The 25798-nt window shown below is 43.4% G+C and overlaps 1 long non-coding RNA gene across 1 annotated transcript in view; it reads left to right on the top strand.

Moving 5' to 3' along the window:
- The first annotated feature begins 17782 nt into the window (after positions 1–17782).
- LOC144530589 (uncharacterized) overlaps positions 17783–25798 on the top strand; it is a 41085-nt gene continuing 33069 nt past the window's right edge. Inside the window, exons 1-3 of the long non-coding RNA XR_013503125.1 lie at positions 17783–18064; positions 18504–19059; positions 21145–24082. This is a non-coding gene — a long non-coding RNA (uncharacterized LOC144530589). The remainder of the gene's footprint in view (positions 18065–18503; positions 19060–21144; positions 24083–25798) is intronic.

The following is a 25798-nucleotide window of genomic DNA, read 5'->3' as shown; positions in this document are numbered from 1 at the left end:
TCTGTTTATTGATATCTGCTCTTTGGCCATCGTTGAGAAATCCAAAATCTTTCAATATTTTTCAGTTTAACAGCTGGACTCAACATGTCTCCTACATCATTGGAAAGTTCATTCTCATGTGCATTGGAGGCTTCAAGATGTCACTTTTCATACTGGACCATAGGTGCAGATTTAAGGGGTGGGTGGGGGTGGGGGGGGGGACGTGTCCCCTAATATATAGAGAAGGTAGATTTGTCCCCCTAAAAAAAAATATGACAGACAACCCACTCGCCTAAAGAGGTACAAATAAACCCTACTTATAGCCAGTAGTATAGCCCTACTTCTTACCAGTAAATATATGTTTTCCAACAATTTCAGACACAGAAAATGAAATGAAGACGCTCAAAAGGTTTTGGGGGAGGATTCCCAGACACCCCGGTTAATGTGTGTGTGTGTGTGTGTGTGTGTGTGTGTGTGTGTGTGTGTGTGTGTGTGTGTGTGTGTTCTTGTTTAACTATATTCGTGGGGTCCAGTATACTTGTGGGGTCCTAACAGCTTTGTGGGGCCAAAATGCTGGACTCCACAAGCTTAAAGGTCTGTTTGAGGGTTAAGACTTGGTTTTAGGATTAGGGTTAGAATGAGGTTCTGGTTAGGGTGAGGGTAAGGGTTAAGGTTAGGCATTTAGTCGTGATGGTTAAGGTTAGGGTAAGGGGCTAGGGAATGCATTATGTCAATGACGGGTTCCCACAAAGATAGTGAAATGCACTATGTGTGTGTGTGTGTGTGTGTGAGTGTGTGTTCAACCCCAACCCAAAGTTGAAACTAAACCTACGCCCTTGTACTGAACCACTATTAGTTTCTATAATAGTTCTCACAAAGTTCTGCACATACTGTACGTACTCAGAAGTGAAGTCAGAACACACTTGCTTTCACTTCTTAGAGCTCAGGATTGCAGTTACTATCTGGCTTCCTCCTGAACTGCTTTGTATTTGTGTCGTGAAAAGTGCTAAACAAATTAAGATTCCTAATCTTTTTAGTCACCCTTTCTATCTCATTAGCAAACACAGCTGGACAGGGAGATCCCCGTCACAGAAGTCTTATCACCAAATCCTTTATTTCCTTACCCGCCAGCTTTAAATACCTACTTTTCATAAACATTTACCAACAAAAAAAAAAAGATTAATTGATAAGATTCAATTGATTCAATTGTATTTATAGTATCAAAATCATAACAAAGTTAGAGTTTGTTAGAGTTATCTCAGGACACTTTGCAGATAGAGTAGGTCTAGACCACACTCTATAATTTACAGAGACCCAACAATTCCAGTAATTCCCCCAAGAGCAAGCATTTAGTACAACAGTGGCGAGGACAAACTCCCTTTTAGTCAACACGTTTTTGTTTATTAACAGTTTTGTTAATAATTTCAGTCATTTGTCAAGCAAAACTGCCAAACATTCCAGCTCTAGCTTCTTTCAAATGTAAGGATTTGCTGCTTTTCTTAAATAATAATAATACATTTTATTGATATAGCGCTTTACATGGAACTCAAAGACACTGTACAGTAAAACCAGCACGTTTCGCACATTAAAAACAGATGATGCAATAAAAACAAACACATAAAACAAGCATATTAAAAGCAACTGAAACGATTAAACCAGTGACTAACGGAGGATAATATGTGACACTGTTGTAGGTGGAGGGCTAATCTGAAGAGGTGTGTTTTGATGGGTGATCTGAATGTGTCATTGGGAGTTTTATGCCATGTTTCCAACCAAATGTATGCACATTTCCTCTGATGTGACATTGCTGGGATACTGGCAGAACGAAGGGGGTAAGTTACATAAGGTCAGGGCTGGACTTGGGCCTTTCTCTAAACAGGAAGCTGCCTCATTGTGCCTCGAAAGGAGTGGGATATCCTTGAGAAAAAACACAGATGAAGTCACTGGTAGGAACTGACACACAGAGGGGAAGCTGTTACGATAGAGTGACGTGCAACACACATAATTAACTACTTACTCATATCCATTTAAGATTTGTTCACAGTAGGAAATGTAGACATGTCATTTTATCAAAGGGCAACTTGGTTTTTTTTTCAACCTGGAGCCAATTTTTCATGTAACTGATGGGAACAACAATCTTTGAAATTGGTCCAGTATTGAGCAAGAAACAAGCTACAATATAAATTGTATATAATATAAATTAAAATATAAATATTTATTATATAAATATAAAAAATCAGTAATTGTATCATCGTAAAACTTAGACTTAATTCAAAGTCGTCAGAAACAAAATAAAATCAAAAGCTGTCTTGGTTCATCTTTCCACTGTTCCAACAATCACCACTCTGGTTTGGTTGAAATAAACCCTTAATTCACCCATTTACATGAGGAGATATGCTGGCTCTATACACGCTAAAAGTCCTGATTATTTACATGGAGTCTGGTGGGTTTGGTGATGGGGATTTCGGGGCTGTTTGATGTTAAACTAAAAGGATCTTACTCTTTAACAAAAATGTCTATCTCTGTAGGGATCCTTTCCATAATGTTGTCAGACACTTAGAATAATAATCTGAGTCTGTCAGCGGCAAAAACAGAACTTTTAGTGGACGGGAACTGACTGTGAACATTTGTCCTGTAGGGTTACATTGCAACCCGGTTTGTGACTGCCGGTTACAGCCTTGTTACTCAATACTGGACCAATTTCAAAGATTTTTGTCCCGAGCAATCACTAATGCGTCCGGTAAACTCGCCGTAGCCGACCTGTCGTGAGCAAATGTGACGTCATGGGACTGCCGTAACTGTTTATACTCCCGCGTGGTGGTTGCGACACTAGTTGCAGTCTAGTGGCGCTAATGAGGAAAGGCTATGCACACTTCTTTGGCGTGCGACAGGTCGGCTGCGGCGACTGTAAAAAGGCCTTTAGACACCAATGCATGCGAAAATAGGGTCCAAATGATCCTTTAAGAGACTGTTCCTCCCTGGTGGTCTTAACTTTTGTTTTGAAATAGTTATTTTCTTGAACAGAATTGTTCTTATTTTAGCTCCAACAGCTTCTCTCGCCACACCTGCCTGTCTGGGATCGTCCCCTTTAAGTGTCGGCCTGGTGCATGGTCGAGCGCTGCTCCCTGACTCATCTTGTTGCCTGAGGCCCACCCAAGTGATAACCAGGGCTGAACTGCTTCTCTCTCTCTCTTCTTTTTTTTGCGAGCCCTGTTAGCCGAGTGGCAGTTAACCCCCTGCAGTGACACTATGTGACAAGCTCTCAGCGTGCTGCCTCTGATTAGTTAACACACAAAGACATGACAGCAGGAACTCTCTGCTCTGTCTTTTCTTTTCTTCCCACAGTGGGGATCTGCTCCATCACTGCTTCTTTCCCTCAGGCCACAACTCAACTTTTTCAAACAGAGCGGCCAGTCGGGACCCACCCAGTCCTCTCACAGCCTGGGGGGGGTAGAGAGAGGGGGGGGGGAGGCGTTCAGTAGTCAGTATGTTCTGTCCGACACTCCTGGCTCTGGGTGAATTTTCCTGTGACGTTAATGCGCTTGCAGAAAGGAAGTCAAGTCAGTCCTGCTTTTGTCGCAACAGCCCGCTTTACCGTTACTGCAGCTTGTGTTGTCTCCTTGACTTGTCTGGTTGTTTATCGGTGTTTTAAGCCCCCAACATGCCTGGAAGGCACTAGGATTAGGCACTGGTTATGGTTATTGTTAGGGTTAAGGTTAGGGTTAATGTTAGGGTTAGGTGCCTTGAAGTCAACAGTCGCAGCGCTGCCTTGAAAGAGACCTTGGGGGCTTAAAACACCATCGAGCTGTCTGGCTGCTGTTTGTCACTGTTTGACTGATGAGCTTTTTGAGTAAATAATCCTAACGTTTCCTTTCTTTTTGGGACAGGGAGTCACAGATCATGTACCCCTTCTTCCCATGTTGCTACTTTAGAGGCAGCTAAATGTTTTACATACAATAATAAAAAGCTTGTCTGGGGGCAATTCACACACTGAAAACACGTCTTTGGTACCTGTTGCATTTCTCTGCTCTGAGGTGTTACTGTAGGCCCATATGATGCGAAATCACACCTCAAAATGAGATTCTCACTTCTCGCGAACAGTCAGAAACACACGGCTTCTCTGTGTAATGTTATTTTGCGAGGACAATAGAAAGAAGTCACACCTTTGTAATCAGTAGTTAATGCTTTTGTTTTTGGGACTTTTGAATATAGAGTCAGCGTGTGCTTTGAGTCAGATACAACAGATACGCTGGCTGCTCTGTAGAGTTTACACTGGGGAAGGCTTGGAGAAGAAACATTTGGGATGAGGTGTTGACCGTAAATTAGCAGTCACATAGGGGTGTGGTCATTTCTCACTTGGAAAGTGTTGAGTTTGATGTCTTGACCGTGACAATCATGACTTTTGTCTGTGTCTTATACCCCTCTCCAACTGGCCAAAAAAAAAAACATATCAGAAATATATTTATTGCCAGGTAAGTAGCACATAAAATAAACAATAAATACAGAAACAAATAACACAGACATACAGTACATACTGTACATACTCTCAAACACCCTCTAACATCTTGCTTTTGTCTGCAGTGGGAAAGGTTACAATCGGCATTCAGGTAGATACACTAATGTTCTCCCCTTTTCCGTCGTGGTACTGTGACGCGCGCTGCTTCCGTCGGTAACTTGTGTCATCTCGACAACTTGCGTTCGTCTCTGCCAAACATCCAATTAGTCGGCATTGAGTTTGAAAGAACGATATAAGTACCAGCATAGGCGCGGGAAGTGGGGGTGCTGCAGCGCCTGCATTTAGTAATTTTAAAATGATTTCACTTATCTTCAGTGTGTATTTGTCTTGACGCGACTGCGATTCAGCCTACGCATAGCATGCATGCACACTCACAGCCACACACAACGATGAATGAGTTTCTATTATATCTCTCAACGCTACTTAGCAATGTCTCAACAGAGAATTTTGGATTTTTTTCAATAGCCCAACAAGCAGTAGGCCCTATGTTGGGATATAATTTGTATGCACCGTAAGCTCAGCTGTACTTCGAGGGGAGGGGCGAGTGAGTTTTTAAAAGGAGACGGATGTAGAGTGGTCTGCAGAATGCAGAGCCTGTGTAACATAGTATCTTTAGACTCTACGTGGACCGTAGACCCCCAGCACCCCCTGCAGAAAATATCTTTTTGCGCCTCTGAGTAACAGATAAAAATAAAAATTGCCACCACTGCAACATTTTCTCTGGCCTCCATGCTGCTTTCTACTGTTTAGTAGAAAGCAAGCTAAGATATCCAAAGGAATGTGCAGCAGAGTTTGCAGTTTTGTGCGCTGTAGCAGGAAAAGGTAACGCCTGTTTTCTGGCGCTTTTGTGACATCGAGCGTTACACGAGAAAGAAAAAAAACAAACGGGCATACTCATCTACTGGTAATGGGAAAGGAGTCTGTTTTTAGCAGGTTTAGCCGTGTTTAAAGAACCCGCAAATACGCGCAAGCTTAGGTGGGAAAAGGGTATTGGTGTGAGAGAGGGGGATCGACAGGGATTAGGAAAAATGCTGCACCAGAGCCCCTTTAGAAAAAGAGGAAAACACAGGGACTCTAATGTAGTGTTCAGTACTGTTGTGGCTGCCAGAGATTTATGGGAATCCTAGAAATAGCTCGCCTTTTGTTGCTCTGCTGCCACACTGTTTCATGTGCAGCTGTGCCGGGCAGCCACCTCACTCTGAGCTCCTAATAAGGGGAAATGGGAAGAACATACGTTAATGTTGGATATGTTTCTTTTCCATTGCTTCCATGCTCCCCGATGTCAGGCCCGCTTTCCAACCCAGTCGGTTGTTAGCTTTGTATGTGTGTGGTGACATTTACAGAAACGCCATGTTGTGGTATGATGAGACTAAAGGGAAAGTTTAGACAACATGAGGTTATTCATAGGTCACAGGTCATAACCGGTTCATGTATAATTATGTTCATCGCTACAGATTCAGGGAATCTAGGCAGCTGCATGATAAGGGAATGTTTTGTCTCAGGACTGTCTCCTTTTGGAGGTCGGCGGGCCTGCCACACTTTTGGATACTTCCCAGAGAGAGATAGGCTAAACTAGGCTTTAGCATCTGTGTTTTAAGGGCCTGCAGTATGTTCACCTTGAAGGTTCAGCTAAATGTAACGCCTCCAGCATGAGTTTAAATACAGACCAGACTCTCTGGAAGGAACTTCAGAGATTTTGGACGGCACTGCACATTTACACGCCGTGTTTAAACTGTACCTAAGCTTAATTGTCTCCTCAATTGAGTGTTCATTAAATGTTTCTGTGTAAATCAATAAAGTCTCCCAAACCTTCTTCACATACAGTATGTGAGAGTTGTGCTGCTCCGGAGTTTTGCCTTAACAATGTGTGCATTTACACTATGTTTTCTGGCATTTTTTGGCACACTGCTATTCTCAGCTTAACCTGGTCCTACCAGACTCTGGTACACTAGCCTGGTCCTACCAGACTCTGGTCCACTAGCCTGGTCCTACCAGACTCTGGTACACTAGCCTGGTCCTACCACACTCTGGTACATTAGCCTGGTCCTACCAGACTCTGGCCTCTCTCCATTGACAAGTGTTAACTTCCTTGAAGGCGGGTACTCTGTTGAAGTTTAAAACTATTGGATCTGCCCAGAGTCACTCTGGATCTGCCGTAACTAATCGCTAACGTTTGGTTGTGACGTCGGCTTAGCATTGCTAGCGTTAGCCTTAGCCAACTCCTTCACCACTAACGGAGCGAGCTGGAAAATCAAACTGTTCCCGAACCCCGTGGGGAGGAGGGCCACAACATCATGGCCCCCAACACAACTCAGCAAAGATTGTTCTTTAACTTCTGGATATTCAGCAGCGTTGCCACAACGGACCGAATGGCTTCGCTCGCATCTTTCTCCACCGCCATTACTGAACTACAACTCAAACTAGAGCATGACCTCAACGTCATCGTTCTCAGACACTCCCTCTGTTCTCTGATTGGACCGGTAAAGATTGGCCGGAGAAAACCCAAGAATATACCGCAAACCCAGACGGAGTACTGAAGGAAAATGAAAATTGAGCAGAAGTACGTAGGAGGGCGGAGCCAGGCTATCCTCAGCCTACTTCACAAAGACAAGTCCTTTTGCTTATTTTGCCTGAAGTAGAAAGCATTACGCAGAGGTGAAATGCCGACCATCTCATTCAACCATTTAAAAAACTGAGGAAATGGTTGTGACATGGGTCTGACATCAGTGGTCATGAATGACGAACCAATCAAATACAGTATTCTACAGTAATCTGCTCCTATATGTACCTTGGAGTTCAACACTTTTAGCTGGAAGTGTTGAAAGCGTGTGTTCTCATTTACAGCAGAGATTATACTTTTTACGCACGCTCAGAGTGAATCAAAGGGTTTATGTTATACCAGGCTGTATTACAGAGCATATTCAGGTATGGGATGTCAGAAAGATATATGGCAATATCTCAAAACATCTCATTTAAAGCTTGCTTGTCAGGTACAGACTGCCATGAAGGTTGTGGAGAGAAATGGAAAACAGTCCATCCAGGTAAACCCAGAGAATATTGTCGGATCTATCTCATATTCTTTTCTTTCGGACTCGTGAAGCAGTCATTACTATGTCACTTCCTGTGAATCCCGGCGGGTTGGGTACACGTTGTCATGGTGCTTGAAAAACGGAGCAACTTGCCATGATAACATCTCGTAAATAAATGTTGGTCAGCAGCGTTATAGTTTTAAAAAAATATCATGAAACAATAAAGCAATCCAGCTTCCCTGGTAATAAGGCCGAAATAATAACATTAAAAGAAAGAAATATAAACCATGATAACATCTCGTGAATAAATGTTGATTAAAGCAGTGGTTATAGTCCTTAAAGGAACACGCCGACTCATTGGGACTTCACCGTATCCCCCAGAGTTAGATAAGTCCATACATACCCTTCTCATCTCCGTGCGTGTCGTAACTCTGTCTGACGCACCCGCCGCTAGCCTAGCTTAGAACAGATCCTCGAGGTAACCGGCTCCATCTAGCCTAGCTTAGCACAGATCCTGGAGGTAACTGGCTCCATCTAGCCTAGCTTAGCACAGATCCTGGAGGTAACCGGCTCCATCTAGCCTAGCTTAGCACAGATCCTGGAGGTAACCGGCTCCATCTAGCCTAGCTTAGCACAGATCCTGGAGGTAACCGGCTCCATCTAGCCTAGCTTAGCATAGATCCTGGAGGTAACCGGCTCCATCTAGCCTAGCTTAGCACAGATCCTGGAGGTAACCGGCTCCATCTAGCCTAGCTTAGCACAGATCCTGGAGGTAACCGGCTCCATCTAGCCTACTGCTCCCAATCAAGGGGGTAAGCTTCGCTTCAGAACACGAACCTCCTATGGCGTCATTTTGATGCTACCAAACGATCATCCGACGTTAGCATCCCATTGACTGCCATTCATTTTGACATCACTTTGACAGCGAATAACTTTACATCTGAAGCGTTTAAAGACTCTATTTGTCCGTTGTTTTTTTCTAAAGAAACACGACAATGTATAAAAGCCTCCATTACCTTGTACCTCACGTTATGGCTCCGTAGCAGATGTTTTTATAACAATAGGCTAACGATTGTGTCATAACCACGCGACTTACTGTCTCATAGTAGAGGAGTTACCGTATAGTACAGGAGAAGCTCTCAGGCAGTTTGGACTTCCATTAGCTGTTTAAGTGTAATTACTAATGTTAACTATCATTTTAGTGATCAATAATGAGCCTGTGTCTATGTTATCTCCTTACATATACCTACGCTCTCCGTCTCTGCTAGATTGGGAATGATTGAGTTTTCTCTTGGCACAGCTACCTGAAGACTTCCAACTTTCAGACAGGTTGCTCACGTCACATCTACGTCTTCAAGCTCAGTTGGAGGCTGCTCAGTAACGCTCAGCCATCACCAGGAAAGAGCTTCTAATATCCTTCACTGATCTCTGTCCAGAGCAACGGGCTCTGTTGGTCCATTATATACTGTCTATGCTCCCAATAAGTGACAAAATAATGCCAACATTTTCCTGCTGCGAGCAAATCACTCCGCCCAAGTAGCAGAAGTAGCAGTGCTTCGCCTTCTGAGAATATAGTTCCCAGTTTTTATACGGTTAGAAGATGGCTGTGTATCATGTGACCTTGTTATTTGTACACGCTGTGACTATACAAATCACAGGAAAATGTTGGCGTTATTTACTCACTTATTGGGAGCAGTAGGCTAGATGGAGCCGGTTACCTCCAGGATCTGTGCTAAGCTAGGCTAGATGGAGCCAGTTACCTCCAGGATCTGTGCTAAGCTAGGCTAGATGGAGCCAGTTACCTCCAGGATCTGTGCTAAGCTAGGCTAGATGGAGCCAGTTACCTCCAGGATCTGTGCTAAGCTAGGCTAGCAGTGGGGGCGTCAGACAGAGTTACAACACGCACGGAGATAAGAAGGGTATGTCTGGACTTATCTAACTCTGGGAGATACGGGGAATAAGACAAAGTCCCAATAAGTCGGCGTGTTCCTTTAAAATACAAATAAAAGCAAAGTGATAGAGCCTCTCTGCTGCAGCCCAACTAAAAGAAAAAAAAGTGTTGTGGACATGAAAAAATGCTTCCAGTTGAAATACATTAATTAAAAAAAAAAAACGTGCTGAGCGTCACGGGAAAAAAATGGGGAAAACGTGTCCGTGTGCACGAATCAATAGATCAAATTATGTTACTATTTCATGAACTACCGTGAGACTTTCTGTCCCGGACTCTCCCCGCTGTAGTCTCCGGTCTCCAGCTGCTCTGTATGCATGTTTGTTGTCCCTTTCTTTTCTTATCCAACAATCACAATCAAAGCATTCAAATTCCGATCACATTGAAACCTTAAACTCCAACCCAAGCACGGGCACAGCACTGTTTGCTCCGCCATTTCTTCTGCTCCTCATTTAATAGTTTTTTTCTATATCATGCAAATGCATGACATTTACATACAGTTTGCTTTATGTAGTGGTTCTGTGGAACGGGGAGAAATTCTTTCACCGGAACTGACCGCCTAAAAGTCTCTGATCCAGGCCTCGTGCTTTTAGAAGGGAAACACACTTGAAGTTTTTTTGTTTGTGTCAAAGCCAGACAGCCTTTACAGAGAGCTTTTGCACACTAGTATGCACTCATTTATTATCCGGATTTAAACAAAGATGTTTTTTGAATTATTGATTTTAAATCTGCTCCTCTGTAGATATTCTTTTATAAGAATCAGGAGGCGGACGGGAACGGCTTTGTTGGTCGAAGTTTCTAAAGTAAGTGGAGTTTTCTTTTGGTACAAATAAACACAGGAAGCGGCTGCTATTTGTAGCCATTTTGATTAGGCTTAAACTAACTAGAAAGAGTATATGTGGATGTAAGTTGTGTCTGTATGCAAACATAAACATCCTCATTTCCCATGTAAACCTCTCGCCAGTTCTCACTCTCAAGCTGGGGCAGGTTCTTTGTCTGAGCTCTGACTCCGGCCTTAGCTTGCAGATACATGATTGTTTAGTCATTTTCTGCGGATTCATGACTTTGTCTCAGCTTTCCTTACAGCTGTGTTTATTAGAATCCGCAATGGCGTCACTGAAAATGAATCCCCGCTAGTTTTGCAGAGCCGTGTTTTAGGTTGACCACCAAGCTCTCTTGGCCTGCAAAGAGAGGAAATCATCATTTGTTATGAAAGGAAGATAGCTCAGTTAGCGTTGTTGGCACTAAGTGCTCTATCTCATTAGTCATGAAGCCACTGGTTCTTCCGTTCCAGTTTTAACTTAATTGCTTTAGTCAGATTCACTGGCATAACACATTGTTATGTGTTTTTTTTTGTTTTGTGGTGACTCTTCGTGAGGCCCTCAGGAGCTTTTCTTTTCTTTAAAGGACTAGATCAATACCATCTGGCCGTTAAAGGAATACTGTAGTTTGATATTTTTTGGGAAATTTGCTCATCTGCTTTCTTGCCGAGAGTTAGATGAGAAAATTGATACTACTGAAGCTACAGCCAGCAGCCGCTTAGCTTTAGCATAAAGTCAGGAAACAGCTAGCCTGGCTCTGTCCAACGGTAACAAAATCCACCTACCAGCGCCTCTAAAACTCACTAATTAACACGTTATAGCTCGTTTGTATCATGACAACAGCCACCTGTTGGTTTCTATTGGCCACCAGGCTAGGGTGGGAGTGGCTTGCCTTGCGTCATGGAGCTGACAAAGAGGACGTGAAGCAGAGGGAGTGGGGCTAAGGCTGTTTTTCGGAGAGACTGACTTACAGATCCAGACAGCGAGTCCGTGAAGAAGGATACATTTCTGATTTGTTGCAATACTTCCCCACCAAGTTGTATTAATGTCATATCCGTGTCTTTGAATGTCTGCAAATGAACTGTCAGCTGAGTGTCGATGCTGTTTGACACCGCAACGAGGAGCGGGCTGGTCCGAACAACGGAGGAGGAAGCGGCGCCTGGAGTCGACGACAACGGTAAGCCTTATCCTTATCCTTTACGTACATCCTGGCGGATTAGCATATAGCTCCTGAAACTTCAAATGCACAAATAAAAGCCAAACCCTGTTGAGTTTCATAGACACGAAACCTTAATAACTGTGTTTTCCCCAGGGCTGTGGTTGTGCTGTGACGTTTGTTTAATCCGTACAAAAACCTAGTGTAAAAACGACAAATTGTATATTATTTCTTGGACAGGCAGAGTGACTTTGTCTGTCTCCCAGTCTACGCTGTCAACCACAAGGTGAGTACACAATGTCGACGAAACTCCAGAAAGTTACTGCGCCGGGCCAACTTATTTGTTAAAATGTTTTTATTAGCTTCGGACAGGGCCCTCTTTGCCTCCGTTTCCATTCTTCATGCTAAGCTAAGCTAACCAACCGTTACAGTACAGACATAAGAGTGGTATTGACCTTCTTATTTTGACAAGAAACATAATCAGTCCATCCACGATTTCGCGGCCTTTTTTTGAGATTGTTGCGGCCCAAAATGCCTGATTTCGAGGGAGCTTTTTTTGCTAAAAAATTGCAATAAAAGTTGCGATGTCTTTTGTATGTTTGTTGCAATGAAGTTGTGGGAGACGGTGAAAGTTGCAAAAAAGATGGGATTTTTTCTTTTTGTATAGTTCTTTCACAATAAAAAGGAAACTTGTTTTGGGGAGAATAATACTACTCTGGCCTGAGTTTTCCTAGTAACCAAAAAGGCTCAGGATACAGACACAAACTAATAATTTATTGAATCAATTTGAACATTTCTGTCAGTGGCTTGTTGATCTTTACATTGTTAGTTATTTTCCTATCCTGGCCTGGGACACACATTCATACGGTTTGATAATACTGACTCTAACTGATCATTGCACTTACAATAACGAGCGTAGCTGTCCTCAATTTAGGTCATTGTGTCGTCTCATCTCCTTTTTTTCCTGCATCCACCGTGTGTGTGTTGTTTGTATGTGTGTCTGTGTGTGTGTTTGTGTGTGTGCAAGCGTCAGTCGCGGGGGGTACGGAGCAGTAGCCCCGCCCGCTGCAGAGAGCCGACAGCCAGGATGGAAACGGAAGCAACTTCAGCGACTTTTAAATCGTTAAAAGTCTACATCGATGTTAAAATGTATCGGACGGTCTGAAATGTTTTGCACGGTCATTCGCTGTACGTTTTGTTGGTAAATGAGTCACACACACGCCTCGTCTTCATATCAAAAACAAGGAAATAATCAACCCGTTCTCACTCCCGATTGGTCATTGGCTCTCAGAGTGCACGTGGGACTGCTGTGATTGGTTGAAGTCGCGGGAAACTTCAGGTTATTGGTCAAATGTGCAGAAAAGTTGCGGTGATTGGTCAAAATTTGCGTGAATTGGCGCGATCGCGAATTCCTGGAGGGACTGCATAATAAACATCTTTATTTCGGGCTAGCTGTTTCCTCCTGTTTCCAGTCTTTATTTAGTCTAAACTAAGCTAAGCTAATTATATCCTGGCTGCAGCTTCATAGCACACAGACATTGGAATGGTATTAATCTTCTCATCTAACTCCCCGACAGGAAGCAAATAAGCATTTGTTTTTTTTAAATGTCAAACTGTTACTTTTAAGGTCCAGTGTGTAACGTGTTTAGTTGTTCATTATCAAAATCTGTGTTGCCCGTTCACAAACTCATGAATATTTACCACCACTATCAATTCCAAGTATTCCTATTGGCTTGCAATTTTTACATTTGCATACGCATGAACTGGGGTAGACGCTCCATATTCATGCTCCATCTAGAAATACGTTAGCAGGTAAGAGACATACAGGACATTGTGTGTGTGTGTGTGTGTGTGTGTGTGTGTGTGTATATAAGGGACATACAGGACATACTGCTCCACCTTTCACGTTTTCACTGTCACATGATGAACTAACAGCTGCTGTTAAGGAATACGTGTGGTCCTCCAAGAAGGAAACATGGAGGACCACACGAATTCAAAATCCAAATTTCAGGAACAGGAGTCTTCTTCTTCTTCGCCCAGAATAAGAAAAAGGAGATTGAAAAGAGCAAGAGACCGGCTTTTTGAAGCGTGAAGGCTACTGTAGCTGTAATACGTACTTTGAGCTGCGTGGCGCGAGAGAGTTCATTGCGATATATGATCTCAACGCTAGACGGGAGACATTCCTACACACTGGACCTTTAAATTCAAGATATATTCATGCTTCTGTGTTTTGTCATGCATATCTTTGAATAAATAAACTCAAAAAACAAACTTCAACGCAATATTTAGCAAATCACAGTGCATCAGTGATGACAGCTACGGTCCTCTTTTCTTCTACAAACCATGGAGGCTTTGTTTAGCTCCGTGTTTGGTTCAGCTTTTTAGATGTTTTGTTCTCACTGTATCCACATTCCTACGTTTTGACATTTCACCTTTCACCCCTTACCCTCTCCCCGTCCTACATGCGCTGGTAAACCCCAGAAAAAGGCACCAGGTCAACCTTGATAAAGAGGCATTCTTTCCTAATAGGCTTCCTCTGTGAGAGTTAAAACTCCAGTTGTGGTGATTTTCATGTTTTAAAGGATAACATCATCATGATGTCATCTATGTCGGTTACCAAACCAAACTGCATGTCAAAAATGCATCATGGTCAATCTTTTCCTTGTTCCTGAAGGAGTTGACATTGAGATGTTTCCTTAGTGACAAAATCCTCCACACAGTCTGTCATTTACAATTCGTTGGCTGCCATGCAGTGGTCACTGACAGGCCGGCTTTAATACTTTTTCCACATTAGCTGTTAGGGGGGTGAGATGTGAATGGGCAGTTTTATGAAAGCTTGTTTTGTTCATACATAAGCGGTTTGGGGATGAGTTCATCTTGGAGGACAGAATGGAAGAAAGAGCAAAAGAGCATTCCCACTTCAGGGAAGGGAAAGGGGGAGAGGAGGGTGGGCGTGGGCGTGGGCGGGATGTGTAACGGGGGTGAGTCATGAGAATTAGTAACCGGTCTCTGTGAGATTTATTCAAACTTCTGCAATTACCAAAACGCCAACAACCCACCAGCTATTTCGGTAGGGGTTTAGATTCTCGGAAGAACTCCCATCACTTCCACGTTCATCAAAGGGGGAATACAATCATTAACAGCTTCTTTTGTGTGATGATGATGTTGGGGAAATTCCTCATCTCTTTCTGGGACTGATCCTTGGTCTTTATCTGGGTTTTAGGTACCTCGTAATACAAGTTAGGAATTATCAAACATGGGTTGTACGATGCTGAAGATGCCCTGTACGTCTTGTGTAAGAATTTCTCCCATCTAGCGTTGAGATCATATATCGCAATCAACTCTCTCTCGCCACGCAGTATTGCAACTACGGTAGCCTTCACGCTTCAAAAAGCGAAGATGTACAAAAAGCCGTCTATCAGCCGTCATTTTTGGAGTTCATACGTTCTCTTAATACATCCATGAATTCATGTCGGAGAGTGGCGCGGACACCACGAGTGGGCATGCGCGCCACCCGACGGAAAGGAGAGAGAAAGAAAAGGAGACTGCAGCGGTACGGAGGATAATTAACTAGTTGGGATTTGGTGTGTGCCTCCAAAGCAGCTCCAGTGTTCACTCTTTTTCCAGTCTCTTGCTCTTTTCAATATCCGTTTTCTTTTTCTGGGCGAAGAAGAAGAAGACTCCTGTTCCTAAAATTTGGTGTGGTCCTCCATGTTTCCTTCTTCAACCTTGCCGGGGCCGGGAAGCGACGATACCCTTTAGCAGCAGCTGTGAGTCGAAAGGCGGAGCAGTATAGCCTGTGTGTCCCTTACTGGCTATCATTATGGAGCGTCTACCCCAGTTCATGCAAGCGCAAATGTGAAATTCCAAGCTAATAGGAATACTTGAAATTGATGGTGGTGGTCAATATTCATGAAAAAGGACAAGTTTGTGAAGGGCAATACAGATTTTTGATAATGAACAACTATAAACGTTACACACTGGGGCTTTAAAAGCACTGTGGTTCTCAACCTGTTTGGACCGAGCTACCCCCACTGCCCTGTCAGATGAACTCACGTAGCCTAACCCTTCATCAATTCCCAATGTATGTTCCAAATGTAATGTATTTCATGATTGTTGGACTGACAATATTTAGTTTGGTTTGGTCAGCAATCGTAGCCTACTACTGTAGTTTCAACCGTTTATCCAGTTTTTAGCTATTTCAACTGTTTAATCCAGTACTTGTTTTATCTTACTATTTCAACCATATATCCATTACTTTTAGAAAATCATTTGAACTGTTTAGCTAACTATTTCTACTGTTTAATCAGAACTTTTAGCTTTTTATTCCTGCAATGTATTCATTCATTTTAGCTAACTACCTGTTTAAACTTCTGTGCTCGCTTGCTAACAAATTTTCACACACTCTTAATATACACATAACTGCAACATGTAGTGTTCACGTGTTACAGCTGATATATTCTTTTGAGTAAAACATCATTTATTTATTTTTCAAATTAGTTGAGCTTCTCCACAATCTTTCCACGTACCCCCTGGCTAAAGTACAAGTACCCCTGGTTGGGAAGCACTGTATTAAAACACCAAAACCACATTTGTTGGGCTTTATATGCAGCTTTTCCCAGGACAAAATCATAAATGACTTCCACCAGGGTGTTAGTCAGTGAATGAAAGCCTGCATGGCTGTATATAAAGGAAGCCAGGCAGCAAACAGGTAGGGGCAGATTAGTAAAACAATAGCCAATCTTATATGTATTCAGGAAATGTCGCAGATATCAGCCATATACCTCATTTGCTATGGCAGCTATCACTGTCATAGCAAATGAGGTAATAGTGATTTTAGTGTACTTAGCATAGCGACTAAAAATACCCTCTTACAGCACTCCATTGTCTCAGTTCAATAGCTGTACCTTTCAGCAAACACCGGCCAATCGCCACACACACACACACACACACACACACACACACACACACACACACACACACACACACACACACACACATTCCTTCACGAAACGATTGTATAAGCATTTCACCTCCCATGAAAATAAAGTTGTATATGTCACAGACCAGACTAGAGAGGCCAACTTCCTATGAAGAAGGCTTGCGTGAAAATTAATTAACGTGAATCTGTCACCATTATCATTGAAAACTGTTTTATGTGCTGTGCATGAACACAAAGTTTGACAGGCGTGGCAGGGCTTGTCTGTATGATGATACTTATTTTTTGGCTCTATTTTCCTGATACTATGGTGTCAGGTTCAGTTCCCATGGGCTTTTATGACGTATTTTGGGGTTACTTAGACAACCCCACAAAATACAGAAAAACACATATAATGCAAGCTGCATTATCTATATAAATATAGAATATTAATATGCTTGGTAATTGCATTACATTATATTTGTTTCTTTGGCGTTATGTGCTGAATGAAAGCGATTTATTATATATGATGGGGATATTATGAGCCTCTTTACACATCTGTTCAATTACAGAGTAGACAGATAAACAACATTTGTACTGCTACATGAAAATCCTTTGGTGTATTGAAGCACATTTTGACTTGCCAAACACCAAAAAGACCTCCCAAGACGACGTTGCGTAATGAAACAAGCAAAAAAACGGTACGAATTCATTACAGACACCATAAAGTCCGACATCTTTCCCTCGTGCGTGTCTCTCTGCTTATATTCGAGTCACATTTTGTGAATTAAATATAATGTGTACATTGTTACATAGTGGTTCCAAAAAAAGCTGAGCTGAAACCCTTCATTACGAGCGTGCTCTGTGAGTGTGGTGTGGGCCCAGGCAGGGGGAAACCAGCAAGCTGTTTGGCTCAGCCAGACCATCACAGAGCCCCGGCTGGATGTGTTTCACTGATCCTGTACTTAACTGAAACCAAACGTATTGTTAGTCCCTCTCTGGTTTCATGTGTGTCTGTCATAAAAGAGGAGAAAGAGAGGGAAAGCTGGCCTAATGGGAGGCTCTCTTGGATGGATTTAAAATGTCCTTCGAAGCTTCACTTTGAAGCCTGTGAAGTGTGTGTAATCGGTCCAATCACTCTAATAAGGAAAAGATAAGGATGCTTTTTTAATTACGGGGTTGTAGTTGGGGTTCTTTCTCTGTGGTTGCTTGCTGCTGCACCCTTATGTTTTCAGCAGGTCTTTGAGGTCCTTGGATCATTCTGATTTATGGTTGTACGTAGGATCTACGCAGAGCCTACGTAAGAGACCTACGCCGTTGTGAGGTTTTATACGTGTGCTCTTTTGTGTGTGCGTCAGTCTAGCCTACTTCTTTCAGACAATAGCAGAGCCAGTATGTGTGTATGTGTGCGTGGGGAATGTTTGGTAGAGCGAGTGACAGGGATTAGCTTCGTAGTAAGTACCGACTCTGGTGGTGGAGACGGGGAAACAAAGTGTCTCCCCTGGGCTTTCTGACCATGTTCGGGAAAGCTGTAGCAGGAGAAGTTAACCCTCTCCTCGATTTCATGTTGTTTATGGAGAAGGAGGACCAGGAAATGAGTAGGAGGGAAATGTGACGCTACCAAGCCACAGCCGAGCAGACCATTCACAGTTGTGGTCTGCGTCGCGAAGCTACATTCACACCAGGCTACATATAGGGTCTGTATCTACACGTACCTACGTTCATACCTACAGCATAGATTTAACAAAGAACCATAAATTGGGCATTATTGGCTGTTCCCCGTACAAAACATGGCACCGGACTATGGAATGCTTTGCCTCAGGATTTGAGAGCGGCAGCCTCTGCTTATATTTTAAAAAAACAGCTAAAGATGCATCTTTTTAGTCAGGCGTTCGATAAGAGTTACAAAGATTGGAGGGACACATGTTGCAGTGAGAGACTGACCTTCGGACTCAGGGAGAGTCAGTGGAAGAGGGTTGTTTCTTATTTGTTGTGACATTTTCCCCACCAAGTTGTGTTAATGTTATGTCCGCGTCTTTGAGTGTCTACAAACAACCCGGTCTCACGCCAGTTTGTGAAATGGTCACGTTATTTTGATTTATTGATTCATGTACAGGTCACGATTTTCTTTTTCAGTTTCATGAACTGCCATGACACTGGGCTGCTTTGGGGGACGCAACAACGGGGAAATGAAATGCCACACGCCAGCGACAACAACGGGACGGTTGAGGTTAGGAAAGGAACCGTAACACGCAGGATATGCTGACAACAACGGGACGGTTGTGGTTAAGAAGAGAATAACGCGGAAAGGAACTGCAACGCGCGGGAAGTGATCCCCAGTCTCCTGGGTGAAAGTCCTGTGAAGTTTGACCCATCCTCCACCCAGACCAACCTCCCTGCGCGGATTTTCGCCTTATCAATACTACTCGCTACCGTAATCGTTCTGTGATCACGAAATATGCTTCCCATTGAAATACATTACTTTAAAATTCATGCTCATCACACGAATGTAACGACATTAACGTGTTCAGTACACAAATCAATAGATTCAATAACGTGACCATTTCACGAACTGCCATGAGACTGGGCTGCTACAAATGAACCGTTAACTGAGTGTCGACGCTGTTTGACACCAGAACGGATACCAAGCTGGTCCGAAGAGAAGAACGGAACGGCGGCCGCTACGACAAAGGTAGGTCTGTCATCTTTACCTTCAGTTGGGCATTTAGCTTTTCTAGTTTTCCTTTGTGAATTTTTGGGTTGTATTTCATCCTTACTGACGGTCATCCAGGATTCATAGAACCGTAGTTACATTCGTAACTTTCGGATTTTTAATGGGAATCAATGGGTTTTCATGTATTCATTTATTTGGCCTGTGAAGCACTTTTTGACTCTGTGATAAGTTCTATATAAATAAACTTAACTTCTCTCTGGTTACAGGGTATTGGATCATTTTGTGTGTTTTGTTACATAGACTCTCCCCGTCATATGTCATTTCCTATGGCTGAAGCAAGAAATGTGTATGAAGGCCATACAATAACCTGGTGCACGTAACCAGCAGAACAGGTCGTTTGTCTTTGGCACTCGCAGCGCTGATAAACCCATTGCTACAGGAAGTGAATTGCTTAACGTTTTGTGGGTTCTTGTGTTTTTATTGGCTGACACATGGCCAACCTCTGGAACCTATTAAAACCAGCTCAGCCTGGCGCACACACACACACACACACACACACACACACACACACACACACACACACACACACACACACACACAAACACAATCATAAAGTGTGAACGCTCACACGATCACACATACTGTATACACATACCAAAACACAGTATGTGTCACCATGTGAAAGCTGAGTTATTGAAGTTGTCCGCAGGCTGCATGCTCGCTCCATACTTGTGGGTGATTTAGGTGTAAGAACAGGCATGCATCTGCAGAAAGCTAAAAACTACAGCGCCCTTATGTTATAGGAAATTACTGAGCCTTTTATAAAAATTAAACCATTTTTGAAGTTTCTGAAGAGTAGAAACTCAGGCAGACAGGGTAAGGGATTGTAAAGTCTTAAGAGACGGACTAACTCATTGTCGTTGAGCAAAAAGAACAAGTGTTGAGCATGATCGTACTAAAAGTACGCTGTTCATTGAAGGTGCTCACATTTTTGGTTAACAGTGAACTGAACGATTCACGCTGTAACTTATGAACTTGAACAGGAACTTCTTCCTTCACTCTCGCAACAGTTAACGACATTCACGCACTGTGTTTTGCGGCAACCAAAGATTGGGAGGTTCTATTGGAATTAACATGTTGATATATGCTGGCTCTATACACGCTAAAAGTATTAATTATTTCAATGGCGTCTGTGAATTTTGGGGGAAATTGTTGGGTCTTTGTGAGAGAGTGTGGTACTTTATCTGTAAAGTGGGTTTGACACTATAAATAAAATGTAATTGAGTTTGGTGATGGTGATTTCGGGGCTGTTTCATGTTAAACTAAAAGGATCTTACTCTTTAACAGAAAGGTCTCTCTCTGTAGGGATCCTTTCATAATGTTATAATGTTGTCAGACGCTTAAAATAATAATCTGAAAACAGAGAACATTTGCTCTACAGGGCCACATTGCAGCCTAGTTTTTGGCTGCAAGTTACGGCATCCTTGCTCAATACTGGACCAATTTTAAAGTTTTTTTGTTCACATTTGTCACTTTAATACCAATGCACAGGAAAATAGGGTTGAAAAATACCAAAATTACCCTTTTAAATGCTAATGTGAGCAGCTCTTTAACCTTCAAACTAACTAAAGATGTACAAAATAGTAGTTTCATGACTTTTTTTGAAATTGCAGCAACAATAGCTCCAGTACTGCCGTACTGACAGATGCTCCATACTGCTGTACACCTGCAGGGCGTTGGCTGTGTTGGAAAGCGTTCCCTATCTTGGAAATAATGCACTATATAGTGTGTTTAGTGTATAGTGTGTGTATTTTGTAGTGGTGTTTGAATTATCCACGGTTAATTTCATTCCCTATATAGTCCACTATAAAATACCCACAATGCACAACTAATTTGAGTATACATAGGATGTACCCTACAGTTCACCCCTGTATACCCCAATGCAATGCGACGCAAGGATATTTTCAGTGTGTGTCCGAAATCTCGTTTGGTCGTTCCCTATATAGTTCATTATTTAGTGAGTGAGTGAATGAGGGAACGGTTTCAAACACAGCTCTGGTCATCATGGCCTGTCACTCTCTGATGTGTTGTTTCCACCACTAGGTATAAAACAGTTGTGGGACTCCAGTTGCTGTGAATGACGGCATGTTCTTTGACTCTGGGCGGTATAACGGTGACAGGACCCAGCACATGGCGACCAGGGGACCCCAGCACCCTACAGCCATGAGTTCTGGCTGTGTTACTGTTGGCTGTGAAGTTATTTGAGGCATTCCACTGTAAAACCTCACCAGGAGACAAGGAGTATATTCTTTCCAGCCCTTTTTTTTTTTACCCTTGGGGGCTGAGTAACCGTAGCCCTGCATGAGAACGCTTGCAGCTACGCACCTCGGCCTCCGCTCTCCGTTCCCAGTGACCCGAAACTCTCCAAAAAAAACACCTCATCTGGACACTTTCACAGAGAAGAATCACTGCTCCGAGCTATCAGATTGCGTGACATTTTTTTGTTGCTATTCTTTCTCTGATTAGTCTCATCCTCGTATTGTTTATTATGACGAGCTCTGTCACTTCTGGAGAAAGTAATCTATTTGAACACATGGTTGCTGTTACTAATATCATGATTATCCTTGTGAGATTCCACTCTCTTTAGGCTGATCTTCTTTGGAAACGCCTCCAGTGTTCTCGTCTTGTATCAATTGAAGCCAACTATCCCTCCCTCAATCCCTTTCCCACTGTCCTCACCGTGAGTCACATGTTTATGCATGTCTCTCTCACCACTTTTAGGCCGATGCCTCACTTCACTTAATCGCTATAAACAGATCACTGCTGCGTTTGAGTCGAATGAGGTTTAAAGATCAGATGGAGGGGGCTTTCTTTGTTTAAATACGAGGTTTCGTTGGGAAGATTTTGAGGGTTAGATGATTGAGCAGAGCAGGAAGGATGGGGGAGCCGGTTCTGTTTGGATAACCGTTTTAATGAGATGATCCTGCCTCCAGCCAGCTCACTCATGTGTGTGTTGTTAAGATTTAAGTATTGTGGTGGAGAACAGAAAGCGCCTGGACGGCACATGTAGCGTCCCTCAGAGAGAACTGAACTGAACTCTGCTGAGGCACGAAATGTTGTCTTCGAAGTAGGCAGGTCATCGGTCATCATTCTCCCAAGACTGTGTCCCACACACACACACACACGCGTTGTTCCCCAGTGAGCTCATCCTCTACATCCATCTCTATAAATATTTGAACGACTAACTTTATTTGCTCCTAGGAATATATTAACCTGTCACAGGACTCGGTATCTGTGGTAGGAAATGAGCAGCCTGGTAATTAATTTCTTACACTGCGGCTTGTCAAAGGAGTCATTAAGTCCATAAATCAGTGTGCCGACTGATGATACTAGGTAAGAGAGGGATCCTTCTCTGCTTCTCTCGGGCCAGTTGTGAATGTATTCGGTTCAGCTTGTTTAAAGCATAAGTTTGGATCCAAATACAATTCTCACGGGATCTGGTGATCATGTCCCGGGAGTGTTTTAATCCAAACCAATCTTTTTCACAAACTTAACTAATCGTTTTTGATGCCTAAACTTAAAGGTGCAGTAGGTAAGACTTATAAAACTACCCTTTCTGTCATATTTTCCTGAAACTGACCCTATGTTCCAGTAGAACTACATGAAGCAGGTCAAGTAGGCACCATCTAAACCCTGTAGTGTGATTTGCAAAAATCCATAGCTCCCTGTTCAGATGCACCAATCAGGGCCGGGGGGGTGTCTAACTGCGTGTCAATCACTGGTCATTCACACGCATTTCATAGCGTCCTCCCCTCCCCCTTCAGGTCCAGACACCCAGACCAGACGGCCGACCATCGGCAGAAAAGACAGTTGGACTGATCAGTCTCCCTGAGTTGGTCAAAAAAGTTCCTCAGAACACACGCTCATCCCGCTCCCCGTTTCTGGGTTATCTCTCCACCAATCAGATGGGTCATTTGAGTCTGACTGCCGGCAGTGCCCGCCCCGCCGATTATACATGTCAAATCGGCCAAAATGAAGGCCGACGGCTCCTCGGACAGACGACGGCACGGAACACACCGAACAGACTCGAGTCACCGACCTCCCCAGACTGTCCAATGGCCGATTATCTCTCGGTGTGTAGTAGGCTTTCCCTAGATAGGTTTCCTCCCCTTCCCCCCTCACACGCGCTCTATCGTGCACAGCTCTCCCTTGTGGGGGGAAGGGCTTAGGAGACCGTTTTGGGCTTTAGCAGAAAGGGGGGAGGGACTGAGAAGTTGTCGATGTTCAAATTTTTGGGCTAAGTCCTGGATCTTCACAACCCTCGCCGCATGGCGCTCAGTGGTTCGGTCCGCTGCTGTTTGAACAAAAAAAAATAACCTTTCAATAGAAACCTGACAAGAAGGATTTTTGTGTGATATGATTCTCACATGATCTTGTAATATCGCGAGAATCCAGCTGCTGTGCAGAGAAGCAGTTTGATGCACCAGAACGAACATTTAAATCTCTTGGCTGGAGAAAAAAACTGAAGTCGTCTGGCGAGGGAGTGTTGTGAGGAAGCAGCGAACCCTCTGCCCTCAGACCTGCGCAACATTTCGGGAGGTTTGCAAGCCGTGACACGGGGCATTTCCTCAGTGAGCTGTGGCAGAGAGTCTGAGGGTGGCCTGATTCTGTTGTTTGTGGTTTCACAGTTTGCTTCTCTGTGTAGTTCTGTAAATGGAAGGAAACACAAAAAACACATACCCACACACCACAGGTTAGCCAAAGGTTGGCAGAAAAAAAATTGCCTCTTATTTCACATATTTTCACACATTTTAAATCCACTTGTGAAACTTTTTTCTGAAACTTTACCTAGAAAATAAAAAAATAAAAAATGTTCACACATCCCCACGAGACACCATGTTGTACGACTAATTGTTATCACATTCTCATTTCTCTTTGTCATCGTTTCCTTCACCGTTGGACACGATTGGGCAGCTCCACAAGTGAGGCAGGGGTCTCAAAGAGAGAGGAAGAAGACCTTCAGAATGCTTCTGACTCACTGGTAATTTTAATGACCACACACACACACACACACACACACACACACACACACACACACACACACACACACATACACACACACACACACGAATAGACACACATGCACACTTGCTTGCATGCCCATACTTTGTTGTCCCAGACGTTAATTGCCACTGAGTCACAAACCTGTGTCGCTGCCGGAGCGGTGAGCAAAGACAAAAGCACTGTGACAAATATTGGGCTGAATTGTCTAATGGCAGGGCACGCCTGTGAAATGAAAAGACCGAGAGCGATGTGAACCAGGCCTCTGGCGCAAAACAAAGAGAGGATTTGTTTTGTTTTTCAGACTTCCAATTTGTCTTTGTGCCAATGAAAAGGGAGAGGATTTGGATGAAGGGTGAAATATGTACACTGTGCAGCAGCTGTGTGCAGACCAGGCGCTTCTTACTTTTGTAATGCTCTGGTTTCCTTTTAACCACCGATCACTATCAGCATGTAGCCTCTGTGTGGTGTGGTGTGGGAATCCTGGTGAAGGTGCACGTCATGTAGCACTAAACTATGCTTTCACATGCTGGACCACAGAGAAAATAAATAAAAAAAAGAACAGGTAGAAAGACACTAGTCAGCAGAGACACAGGCCGGCAGAGTTCTCTCAGCGAATGAGTCGAATGAGCTTTATTTTATGAATTAGCTCTATAGCTTTAAAGCTATAGTGTCTCGGATTGCCAGACATATCTCCACAGCGCTGTGGAGTAAGGTCTGGCTACACCACAGATGCGTTCTGGGATAGGAGGGGAAAAAAACGCTCTGGGTTGTTTTGCATTTCTTTGAACCAATCACAATCATCTTGGGCGACGCTAAGCTCTGGACGCAGCGACGGTGGCTCTGCTAAATAGCCTCAGGAAGGAACTGGTTCTGGTGGAACATTTGGACCCCGCAAAAGAAAACGCCACATCCAATATTAAATTAAGTTAACTGTTGACACAATACAGTAACGTGAGCTATTTAAATTAGCCCACCAACCGGTCCCAAAACATCCCAGTTAGAGAGTAAATGCCGTAAACTAAATCTTTACAATCGTTCCCCGAAAGAACCAAGCAGGCCGGCCTCGTTGCACGATCCAAATGTTCTTAAAAACTTGAGATTTTCAGCGTGTAGCTTGCTAGCTGGAAGTTTGATGTTGTTTCCCGTAGCGATGGGATTTCGAGAACGCCAACACAGAGAGAGAAGGTGAGGGATGAAGCCTGACAGCTATAGTGCGTAGTTTCTGTCTCCCCCATGAGGAATTCTAAGTAATGACAACAAAACTGTCGGCGCATCCACATGATACAAGTCTTTCGCCATCGCCCACCGCCCCCTACCCCCACCCCCTCCTCCACGCAGTTGCTAGTGGCCAAGGAGCACAGTATGACCACATAACTCCCGTTTTAGCTGAGCTTCATTGGTTGCCAGTGAAATTCAGAATACATTTTAAAGTTTTACTTTTTGTTTTTAAAGCACTCCACGGTCAAGCCCCTCCGTATATTTCTGATCTCCTGTCCACTTACTCTGCTGCCAGGTCACTCAGGTCCACAAGGACCACTTTACCTGTGCCTTATTATATTCATAGAGTCTTGTACACTTGATTATGTATTTTCAAGGCATACTGTTTCTGCCTTCCCTGCTCTACCTGTAAAGCACTTTGGGTCAACTGTTGTTCGTTTAAATGTGCTATACAAATGAAATGACTTGACTTGAC

Source organism: Sander vitreus, chromosome 15, assembly GCF_031162955.1.
Source record: "Sander vitreus isolate 19-12246 chromosome 15, sanVit1, whole genome shotgun sequence".
Lineage (NCBI taxonomy): Eukaryota > Metazoa > Chordata > Actinopteri > Perciformes > Percidae > Sander > Sander vitreus.
This window is presented reverse-complemented; position numbering and strand designations above follow the sequence as displayed.